The sequence below is a fragment of the Ursus maritimus genome, unplaced genomic scaffold, assembly GCF_017311325.1.
Source record: "Ursus maritimus isolate PB19 unplaced genomic scaffold, ASM1731132v1 scaffold_6, whole genome shotgun sequence".
In the NCBI taxonomy this organism is placed as follows: Eukaryota; Metazoa; Chordata; class Mammalia; order Carnivora; family Ursidae; genus Ursus; species Ursus maritimus.
The window spans coordinates 30,483,011-30,495,493 of NW_024426774.1; the positions used below are offsets into that span (position 1 = coordinate 30,483,011).

Genomic DNA, 12,483 nt, shown 5'->3' on the forward strand with positions numbered 1-12,483 from the left:
ACTAATTGGCATGTTTTGGAATTAAATATTATTGTCCTGGAATTTATACAAATTAAGATAAAGTGAGAGGATGTTTTCAGGGACCAGGACATATAGAGCAATTTCAAAACTTGTGGAAAATATAGAAAAATATCTGTTTTACTACAAACTAAATTTTTCCCAATATTTTTCTTTAAAAGTATTTAAGGTAACAAGATAAATACTTTACTTTTAAAATCTTTAGCTTTTTATTGATATAGAAATAACTTTTTAATGCTCAAGTTTCCAGTTTTCTAAGATAACAAAGTCATTCCTTTTAAACAGTTTTCTTTCTTTTACTCCTTGAAAGTAAATCCAGTTCAGTTGATTAGTTGATGCTAGAATTTGACCTGAAGCTTATATAATTAGAAGAGACACTAGTTTTCCTCATTTAAAAGCCTAGTTAGCATATGACAATCTCGTTTCCGGGGAAGTCAAACCTCTCCTGCTTTTTTTTTTTTTATATAACCTTTAAATTAATTTAGAATCCAGATAAGCCTTGATCTGAGGATGATATAACAACAGCAAGCAACATGGGGTAAGTGTGTGCTTTTATGTGCTTTGAAAGGCATTGACAGGGGAAATATTTTCATAAAAGAAGAAATCCCATATATCCTTACTAATTTAAATTTAAAACATGCTGACATTTATTTAAGGTAGCCATTTAAAGAAATAACTATTTAAAATTTATAACAATTTGTAAAATATTCATTTATTTTTCTTGCTTAATTTTTAAATTATATCATAATCTGTCTTTGCAAGTTGTCAACTAATGAAATGTTTGGGGACTGAAGAGTGTTGGATGTTTACATATTAATTTGAAGTGGAATTGCATTTTGAGAGCAATCTTAAAAGATGACGGGTTTCTTGATTTACAAGGCAGATAAATCCAATATGTTTATACCTCTTTGGGATTAAGAATAAAGAATAAAAAAGATAAGGAATGCCTTTTGTAACAAAGAAAAGAGACAGAGGATTCTATCAGAGTTCACTCCTCTATGCACAGAATAATGTGTGCTGATTAATTACACAAGGACATTAGTGAAACTTTATTCTAAACTCTTTGTGGGGTTTTGGGAGCATGATGAGAAGAATTGGGTTTCACTTGAAATCTTTCTATTCTTACGCAAGAATAGCATTCCATATCATTATAGCATTATAATTAGTACTGGAATCATATGGGTTTTCACATGCTGAAACTAGAATTCTGAAAATATAAAAATATGTCTTTTATTACCCTTTGTCTTTTTAAATAGCTGCTTTCAATACAAAATTGTACAGCTGGAAATGGTATAGCCATTTCACTGAAGGTACTTCCGAAGGATTTAACATAAATGATCAGAAATTTATACTAGAGAAATAAGTTTTTTGACACATGGTTATTCTAAACAGTTTCTCTGTATTTAATTAACATTTACATTTTTGTTAATACCATGGACGCTGAAAATGCCATCTAAACCAGTTTGAAACCTCAGAGGCTTTTGAAAGGAAGTTGATCATACGATTGTTAACTTCTAATACAAATACAATATAAAAGTTAACAGATAAATACCTTGTACAAATTTCACATATATTTGGTTGATTTGATTTGGGACAGAATTGATGAGACTCCTGGTTTCTCTTTATTCCCCCTTTTTCCTTCTTTCTCTTCTCTGTATATAAGAGTGAATATCAACATAGTGGTAAACTAGTAAACTCCAAGCAATGGGCACAAAAAAAGTCTTCCTTTCTTCCTTCCTATCTGAAAAAAAAATTGTAAAATCAAAAAATGTCAGGCGATTTACAGATGGTCTGAATTTTAATCTATGGACCCCAGATTAGGAACCTTCTGATTTTGAGTTTAGGGACTGGAGTATGAGTTTGCTCAGTATTTTTCTCAGTTTTTGGCTTTTTAGAAAATGTAAGAATATTTAATAATTCCTGCTAATCTTCTCTCAGGGACAATGCTGAAAGTACTGATTCTCCCACTGACCATCTCCCAACACACACACACACACACACACACACACACACACACACACACACACTACAGGACAATGAAGCACAGTTTGATCAATACCCATCATTCAACAATCACATTACTGCTGCTTGTCCCCAATGACTTGATTAATCACCTGTGCTTTCAAGAGTGCCAGAAATCACCTTGGGAACCATGGAAGAAAAAAATCCTCATTATTTTAGTTGGAAGGTGCTTTCAGTGCCCCAGATAAGATGAACTAAACCATAAATTGCTAAATTTTGCCAAGGATACTCTTCTGATTATTTTGTTATCTGCTCCTGCCCTTATTGAGAAAGAGAGTTTAGTAGGTATTAACACCCGTTTAAGTTGTCCTAAAATAGAAAAATAAAAAAAGAAAGTGGCAGCTGATCAGATGCTCAAATTTTTTCATTTGAGGAAGGCTCTAGAATTTATCCCCTGGGAATGAGGAAGTAGCTGTTCAGGATTTTTTTGGACAAGGGTTACTTATCTCAAAGCTATTTGAGAAGACAGTGTCCTTCTACGGGTCTGTGCCAGCTCTTTCTATTTTTCCTCAGGCTATGCTGGCATGATTTTAGTGAGCAACGAAGAGGCAAATAATAGAGGATTCTTAGACTCTCTAGAAAGCTTCCTCCTTCTCTTAAATTTTCACTGGATCCCTCAGGGAGAGTGAGGGTGGGTGGGGTGGGTAGTGATGGTGCATAAGGGTGGTAAAAGGATAATTGGGGAGAAGTGCAAGAAGCTTACTGTGTAAGGTACCCTGATACCTGCTATTTATTGTCATACCTGGGCAGAGGATGAACAATGGGAAAGAAGAGATGGTTGCATTTCTTTCTTTCTTTCTTTCTTTCTTTCTTTCTTTCTTTCTTTCTTTCTTTCTTTCTTTTTCTTTCTTTCTCTCTCTCTCCTTCCTTTCTTCCTTCCTTCCTTCCTTCCTTCCTTCCTTCCTTCCTTCCTTCCTTCCGATTTATTTATTTATTTTAGGGGGGAGAGAGAGAGAGAGCATAAGTGGGAGGGGCAGAGGGAGAGGGAGAGAGAATCTCAAGCAGAATCCACACTGAGCGCAGAGCCCCACACAGGGCTGGATCTCGTGACCCTGAGATCACGACCTGAGCTGAAAACAACAGTCAGCTACTTAACCGACTGTGCCCCCCCACCCCCGAGCCCTACTAAGATACTTTTGAATACTCTTTCCCCATCTACCAGTTATTCTGTGCACTCTCAGTTAACATCTGAGGATAATAAAAGTTAAGGCTCTGCTAAAATTGTAGAACCAGTAAGTTTATTATTACAGCATATTCAACCTCCTTTTAGGTCCCCAGTTCAAATAAGAGTAATTAAAAAATTCCTTAATGACTATATTCTTCACTTCTGAATCTGAGAATTAAAACCCAAATCTTTTTCCTGGGCAAAGTATACATTTAGCTCATGAAATAACCTCTGAAATGTTGCTTCCATCTGTGCCTTTCTGTCCTAATAGCTGCTTCCCTAATTCCGACTGTCATTACCTTTTACTTGGATTACCAAAGCTGCCTACTCACCGGATTCTCTGCAGCTGGGCATCCCTTTGCAGTGGCCCCTGTAAGAGGCACCTTCTTACTAAAGACATGTGATCTGGCTACTCCCTTGTTTAAAACTTTCAGTGACTCCTTAGTCTCTCTACTGCAGAGCAGGCCCCCAAGAAGATATTCACAGCCCTGTATCTGTCCCCAGTCAGCCAGTCCAGCTTTTCCTCCTACTTTTGCTTCATGCTCCCTAGAATCCCTAAGTCCACCTATGCCTTGTGACTTTCTACCTCTGTTCCTTTGCTGAGCCTCTTTTTACCATTTCTACACACACACACACACACACACACACACATATATTTTTAAAAGATTTTATTTATTTATTTGACAGAGAGAGACAGCCAGCGAGAGAGGGAACACAAGCAGGGGGAGTGGGAGAGGAAGAAGCAGGCTCCCAACACAGAAGCCTGATGTGGGGCTCGATCCCAGAACGCCGGGATCACGCCCTGAGCTGAAGGCAGACATTTAATGGCTGAGCCACCCAGGCACCCCAACCATTTCTACATACTGTTCAAACCCCAGTTCAAATCCTATCTTCTTCTTCTTTTTAAGATTTTGTTTTTTTATTTGGGAAGGAGAGCAAGCATGAGCGGGGGAGGGGGCAGAGGGACAAGCAGACTCCCTGCTTAGCTGGGAGCCAGATGCAGGGCTCCATCCCAAGACCCTGAGATTCTGACCTGAGCTGAAGTCAAACACTTAACCAATTGAGCCACCCAGGCACCCTTCAAATCCTATTTTCTTGAAATTTTCTGTAATCCCCACGACTGGAACTCATCTAGTTTCCTCTGAAAGTTTTAGGCACTTTATATTTTTCTCATTGCATTTTTTTACAGTCTATCGCATGCTACAGTTACTTGTCTATCTTCTTGAAGGAGAAATAATATCATCTTCATATTTCTCCCAACACCTGGCACAGTGCTTTTTATATGGTATATGCTTAATAAATGCTTATTCAGTTGAAATGAACTGTTTTCCCTTTAATCCACAAAAAAGCTAAAAACTTAATTTTAGCCAAATTCCTTCTTTCTTCCCTAATAGAATGGCCCCATTTTCCAAGTTCCTATCTGAAGAGCTCAAATGAGTGTATAATGCCCAAAATATGGGTGTTGCAAAGGGGAAAGGTAAAAACAATGATTGAAGTGACATTCTAGAGGCTTCTGAAGAGTGGAGAATTTGTTATTAAGTAGAAGGGATACACAGGCTCAAAGGAGAGAAAACTTTCAAGAATTAAAAATGCTTCTTGGTTCTAGACATTTTCCTAGAGGACCAGGTTCATCTGTATATGATGGGAAAGCAAACTAATAGTGGCTTGAACAAGCTAGAAGTTTATTTCTCTCTTCTGTTTAAAAAAAAAAAAAATCCTAGGGCCACCTGTCTGGTTCAGTCTAGAGCCTGTGACTCCTGAGCTCAGAATTGTGAGATCAATCTCCCCACTGGGCATGGAGCCTATCTAAGGAAAAAAAAAAAAAAAAAAAAAGCCCCCAGGTAGGCAGTGCAGAGCTGTTAGAGCAGGTCCTTGTGTGCAAGACCCTGGTTCCTTCTCTCCTGCTCTTCTGCCATCCTTAGTGTACCCCTCTTGGTCCAAGAAGGTTGCTCAGACTTCACCTATCTCATTTGTGTTCCACCAGAGGGAAGGGAGAATAGGAAGAAGATGCGTTCTCTCTTTTGAGACTTCCCAGAGATCGTTCACATTATTTCTACTTCTATCTCATGGGTAGAATCTATTCTTGTGGTTACACCTAGCTGTGAAGGAGAAGGGGGAATTTGGTTTTTTGTTTTGGTTTGGTTTTTGGGTTTTTTTTGTTTTGTTTTGTTTTTATAATTTTTATTTTGTTATATTAGTCACCATACAGTACATCCCCAGTTTTTGATGCAATGTTCCATGATTCATTATTTGCATATAACACCCAGTGCATCATGCAATATGTGCCCTCCTTAATACCCATCACCAGCCTATCCCAATCCCCCACCCCCCTCCCCTCTGAAGCCCTCAGTACGAATGTGGTTTTTAAACTAGGTTACTAAAGAAAAAGGGATACTGGGTGGCAATGAGCAGTGTCTGACAGAGCCGGAATCAGGCCTTGCATTGCCCCTTAGATTCCTTCAGGACAAAGAGCAGCATTATGCACAAAAAGGAACATTTTAAGAAAAATTTTCTGTAAAGTTAAGAGGAAAAAAAGAGCAAGCTAACTGGGAATAAACATAGATTCTCTTAGGATAAAGAAGGAGAACTTGACAAAATGACAAAGGTGACTAAGTAAGCTATTGGTGCCCCTACTGCCCACGTTCTAGTCTCTGGCCCCCCAGCCTTCATCTCTCTTAATCCTCACATCTGCATTGTTATTATTATTATGCCAATTATGCAGACCAAGAAACTGAAGGCCAGAAAGATTCCGTGACTTGGCCAAACTGCCCAAGAAGCTTCAGATAATGAAATAATGAAAAATAAATAAAACATATAGCTGGGTTGAAACCTGGTATATTACTCAAAACAAAAAAACAAAAAAACCCCAAAAAAACCCAAAACCATCCATCATATACTCGTAGGGTATTTTCCAAATGGGTTGCTGCTTAATTTTGACTGTAGATCACCTCAATTAGCCCCTACAAAAAAACCTATTATGAACCTATTTCACTTGTCACTTGAAGTAGGTGACTTCATTTAATGTGGGATACTTAGGAAAATTTCTAGATTTGTGGCTTTCATTATTTTAGGGTCACATGAACTGCTTTGAATGTTGGAGTACTCCAGCTGATCTTAAAGACACAGGAATTGTTTTTTATTTGTCAACCAAAGATATAAATGCCAAGGTGAATGTGCTTACTCAACACCAAGTAACTTAAAAATGAAAAGACTAAAAGAAACAAGAACTTTTACTTCTTACTTTATATATTGTTGAATGATCAGGAATTTTTTTAACAGCAATCTCTTGAATGTACAATAAAAACCTTTTGTTATAAAATTATTAAAACAAAGGATGGCATAAATTACAAGGTACCTATCATCATCGATGGCATTTTATTTCTCGTAGAACCTCTAGAAAAATCAGAAAGACTTCACAAAACATGATGTGATGTCTACTGGTGGAGACAGGCCACGAGGTGAGTGAAAATCGCAAAGAACTTGTTTCTAGTAACCACACAGATGAACTGAGAGCTTAGTTTAAACCAGTACCTGTACTTCATTTATAAATTTAAACATTTATAAATTGTTTAACAATCCTGTAACTCTTCTGTTTATTTATTTATATATTTTTAAAAAGATTTTATTTATTTATTTGAGAGAGAGAGCATGTGCAAGCGTAGGAGTTGGGGGAGGGGCAGAGGGAGGCGGGAGAAGCAGACACCCCCCTGAGCAGGGAGCTCCATGTGGGGCTCCATCCCAGGACCCTGGGATCATGACCTGAGCCAAAGTCAGATGCTTAACCAACAGAGCCACCCCAGCACCCCAACTCTTCTATGTTTAAAAACAAGCAAATACATCATGGGATTCCTTATTAGTCAGCAGTCAGAGCTAAAAGCCACCTTATAAACTAGCCATGTTACATCAGACTTTTACTGAATGTATAAATGCTTACAGTATTGAGATAAAAATGAACTACATTTTCACTGAGTTCTATTTTGGGTGTCTTGGGAGACTGCAAACAAAACAAAACAAAATCTTAAGGACAACAAAATTTTCATTTAATAATATTTACTGAGTCCCCACTTCATGCTAGGCTTTGTGGCATGATAACAATGTGGGATAGGTAAGTATTATCCCATTTTACAGATGAGGAAATGTAGGTTTATAAAGGGTAAGTAACATTCCCAGGGGCACAAAACTAAATAAGGAGCAGAGCTGCAATTTGAAGCTAGATGTCTCATGGACTTAAGAAGAAAGTCCTATGGTTTAAAATATTATTTTTAAGTTTCAAAACTAAAAAACACACATTGTAAAACAAAGTTGATCAAGACTGAAGAGGATAGGGGCACCTGGGTGGCTCTGTGGGTTAAGTGGCCGACTCTTGATTTTGGCTCAGGTCATGATCTCAGTGTTCTAAGATCAAGCCCCAGGTTGGACTCCGTGCTCAGCAAGGATTGAGGATTCTCTCTCCCTCTCCTTCTGCCCCTCCCCCCACTCACACACACACTCTCTCTTTCTCAAACAAACAAATCTTTAAAAAAAGACACAAGGGTATAAGTAACGTTTGAAAGCCCAACCCACCCCTACCCCATCCCTCTTTCCAAGAATAACCACTGTTAGTAAGTAGTAGTTTGGCATAAATGTTTCCATATCCTTCCTTTTGACTAATGTACTTTTTACTATATCACTCTTCCTATTTACTTAAAAATATGAATGAATAGAGAAGGTTGAATATTACTATGTATCTTCTAATATAAATATCTAGTCTAAATAATAACTGAAATGTTCATTTGGCAAACATTAGCATCTAATTGTAAAGATTCAAAGAAGTATATAACTTAACTGTTTCCTAGGGACTCATAGTCTAGTGCAGTGGTTCTTAATTTGGTTTTGAGAGGGTAAATATGGACTCTGTTGTGAGTATGATGTGAGCTCTGAATCTTCTCCCCAGCAGAAAATGAACCTACATAAATTTTTTCCTATAATTCAGGGGATTCATGGACACCCTGAGAGTATGTGGACCCCTGCCTCTTGTAGAAGTAAGATTCTTATATTAATAATTTAACTTAAATACTATAATAGAAGTGTGGACAGGACACTACGGCAGCATAAAAAAGCAAGGGCTTACCTTTAGCAAGACATGTCAAGAAAGACAGGGGAAGAGTGATTCTTGCCCAGACTCCAGAAGCACACAAGAAGCTTGACAGCTCGCACAGGGTAAGGGAAGAATGTCCACTGAGGAACAACTCTATAAAGCCCAGAGGCTAGAAAAGAGGGAGAACCATAGGACTTTCTTTGTGATAGGAGCCCAGTATGCATACGAGAATGATCGAAGAGAAGTTTCGAGAGCTGGGGAGAGGCCAGATCACAAAGGTAGAGGTCTGCTGTGTTAGGACATTTGAACTGTAGGAGTCACTGAAGGATTCTGATTAAGATTTTCATAGGTAGGTAAGAAGACTATACTTAATGCATGACTGAATAAATGATCGTGGGAATAATAATTTAGACGGCAGGATAAGATAGAAAAAGGAGATAAGACCACTTGTTTGACTTGTTGGAGGGTCAGTGACAAAACAATAAGCTATTCAAAAGATGCAGTGCTAAAAATTGGATGGAAATCATTGGAAGGTCATTCCTTTTGCAAAGGAGATTGGGAGCATGAAACTCGGAGACCGTGTAAGATAAAACTCAAAATTTGGGCAGCACGTCTGCCCCCTCACTGCAGTGAGTTCCACGCAGAATCAAACTAGTGTCAGTCACTCGGTGTATCACTCACTCCTGGTCTGCACACCTCCATGCCTTCTGCTGTCCTCCCGTAACTCCTGATGGACGGCTCATTTTCCCATCTACTCTTCCACCTGCAAAGAGTAGAAAAGAGAAAGGTGGTAAAATCGGTCAGTTTCTCAATATTTCTACACTGAGGATATGTATTCCTTTTATAATTATTTTTGTAATTCAGGTTTCAAAGTAAAGCAATTTAGAGCAAGTCTTACAAATAATGGCATAGTTGATTCATTTCTTTTTGGGTCTTAACCTAATATACCTAGCAAAAAATCCAATTTTGTCTTGCCTCCTACTACTTGGCAATGACTTCATAATTGAGGCAAGACTATAACATCTCAAGGATATTTACTTGATTAATATTTATTATTCATTAAAATTTTACTTATCAGATGCTGTAGGACTTTGAAGACTAAACTTATCCATATATTAAATATGCAGTTTTGCATCATATGTCATAAAAATTTTTTTAAATACAAAGATGCATTTGCTCTTTGCCAAAGGGTAGTTCCTCCAAAAGATTTCTCAGTCCCTATGTTTAGATAGTGAACTTTTGTTAAAACAAAATTTATAATTTGAGGTGAAATAGCATTTTTTTTCCAGCTTACCTTTTCTAGCTTATTAATTTAACAAAAATGCATCTCCTTGCTATTACTGTGAATGAATAAAGTTGTCATTTTCTTTTTTCCTCAGCTTTACTGAGGAATAACTGATAAATAAAATCGTAGTGTATTTAACAGCTGGTCTGTTATATATAAACGCTATGACAGGATTTCCCCCATTGAGTTAATTAGAACATCCATCATCTCACATATTTACCTTTTTCTGGTGAGAACATTAAGTTCTACTCTCTTAGAAATTTTCAGTTATACAGTATTATTAACTATAGTCACTATGTTATACATTAGACCCAGACCTTATTCATCTTATAGCTGAGAGTTTGTACCCTTTTCCCAACCTCTCCCTATTGTTGTCTGCTCTAGGGGAAAAAAAATCATTAACCATTCACATCCTCTGGAATTGAATTAAATTCAACTCAAACTTGTGTTGAGTGCTCATCACAAAAAGTTCTCAAACTACCTCAGAGGAATGCGAACAAATAATATAAATGTATTTACCTTTTAAAAGCCAAGCTAATTTTGCATGCCTCTCTATAAAATATCTCAGCATTTAAGAATATATAATAATTTTTAAGTTGCTTATTATTGAGTAAAATTGCCATATAGGGAGATGATCTATATTTATCTTGAGGCTTAAAGTCCAGCACTCTAGTGTGGTAAGAACCAGACGCCCAGGTGCTATGGCTATGAATAAGGTGCTATGGCTACAGCTATGAATAAGAAATGGTTCCTGCCCTAGTGGGGCTGACAGTTTTGCATGAGAATCAGACATGGGAACTAGGGATACTAATAGTATGATAGGAGAATGCAGTAGAAGAGAGATTGACTAAAGATGACTTGGAGGAACAGGGCTGGCTTCATAGAGAAGCAGGTGCTTGAATGGAGCCTTGAAGGGTGCGAAATACTTCTTTAGGTGAGGAAAGGTACTTGAGGCATAGAGAATGGGAGGAACAAAGGTACAGAGGCAAGTGTTTGATGAAATGCATGAACTGCGATCATCTACACATCTATATCACACAAACTAACTACTATAAAGTTTTATCTGAAATAGTATGAAACGGAGAAACAAATCAAGTAAGTTCAGCTGGTTCTGGCGATAGCTGTTACAAGTAGCAACATCATATCGGTTAATGTCTAGCCGGCCCCGGGACACGTGGGGAGCCTCACCCAGGCAGCCTCTCCAAGGTTCCAGAGAAGACTGTCTGAGAGGATAGGATGAGATTGTGATTTGCAGAGCTGATGAGTTGGTGAGAAGGGGCTACTGGGATATAAAATTAAGGGTCAAGAGACCTGAAGGAGACTAACAATCGGACACTCATTCAAATGGATTTGCTTTCAATACTGAACATTTGAATAAGGGACAAGCTGATCCCCTCAGGGAGGAAGAGTGGGAAAGGAGGCCCCTTGAGGGCAATACTTGGCCTCCCATCCTGGATTAAGGCAGCTCGGCTCCAGCCTCACACTACAGCACTCAGCAAAACAAACATTTTATAAGGAAACCGGACTCACCTTTCTTAGCTGGCTTTTTGATGACTATTTGTTGTTACTCAAGACTGCACCTACAGGGGTGCCTAGCTGGCCCAGTCGGGAGAACATGGGACTCTTAATCTTAGGGTTGTGAGTTCAAGGCCCACGTTGAGCGTGGAGCCTAATTCTAATTTAAAAAAACCAAAACAAAACAACAGACTGCACCTAGGACATCCCATCACCCCCACCCCAAACACACCCACCCACATACCCTCGCCATGTTTACAAAGCATTCCTTTCAATCACACGAGATACTGTCCTTGAGAGAAGTCCTGACACATCCAGTGTTCTCGCTCTCATTTCCAGGGCTCTTGTAGTCCTGTGATAGACTGGTGCATGCATGGCTCCGTAATCCAGCTCCAACCCTGTTCTCAGGCCTGAGAGCGCCAAGCAGGCTCCCCCATCCCACAGCTGGGCTGAGGCTGCAGCGGCAGAAGCAAGCGCCAGATTCTGGCTCCTGCAGTGGTAACCAGGGCCTCTGAGTGAACCATTTTATTATTTCTGTTCCAAACAGGAGCTTAGGACTCAGTCAAGTCATTCAACCTCTCGACCTCATTTTCTTTATTCGTGAAGCAACAGGGTTTGGCTGGCTGATCTCTATGTAATCCTTCAGTTCTGATTTTCTTCACCCCTGTGTGCTTAATCTCTAGCTTGTATTGCAAGTAATGCTGGTTTGGTTTGGCCTGGTCCCTCCAAACTACGATACTGGTTCATTCACTTATTCAACACCTATTTATTCAAACCTATTCTGTGCTAGATCTTGCGTTAGACTTGAGGGGATGCAGGGTGAATAAAAGTGCCCATGCCCTCATGATGTGGAGGTGGCAGGCCGAGATGGCCGGTAAACAAAGAAAAAGATGGTATCATCATTTGCTCGTAAATGCTATGGAGAAGAAAGCAGTGAAGGGCAGGTGGGCAGCAGAGGCTGGGTCCTGCTCTTACACATGCGCTCCAGGAAGGCCTTTCTAATAAGGTGACATTTAAGCAGCAACCAAAAGCCTCGGAACTTTTTTTATCCTTGATGTATGATAATGGGATACTGTAAATTTGAGAAGACCTGGAAGTTGTCAAGAGATAAGAATGAAACAGGCCCTGTGGAGGTGTGTGAGAGTTTGGGTTTCACCCTAGCTTTGCCCTGTCCCATCCTTCGTGTCCCAAGATTTTCACAAATGAGTTTACCTCACTTCTATGATTCTAAACATTCTAACATTTTAATGACTTTTCAAATGTACTGAATCTACTTACTTATTTCACTTTTGTCAATGGGAATTATGCCTCTTAACAATAAATTCAAAAAGCTTTGGCAATGGAATGTGTAGGAATTTACCAAGCAGGGATTTGTTTGGCATGTGAATTTTTTTTTTTTTT

The 12,483-nt window shown here is 38.7% G+C and overlaps 1 long non-coding RNA gene across 3 annotated transcripts in view; it reads right to left on the reverse strand.

Moving 5' to 3' along the window:
- Positions 1 to 210: 210 nt before the first annotated feature.
- Positions 211 to 12,483, reverse strand: part of LOC121100995 — a 50,669-nt gene continuing 38,396 nt past the window's right edge. For 2 of the 3 annotated variants that reach the window (XR_005832812.1, XR_005832813.1), the window contains exons 11-12: positions 8,979 to 9,045; positions 211 to 1,759 (exon numbers count right to left, since the gene is read on the reverse strand). This is a non-coding gene — a long non-coding RNA (uncharacterized LOC121100995). Of the gene's footprint in view, positions 1,760 to 8,963; positions 9,046 to 12,483 lie in introns of all 3 variants that reach the window. The other variant, XR_005832814.1, reaches the window with a different exon arrangement.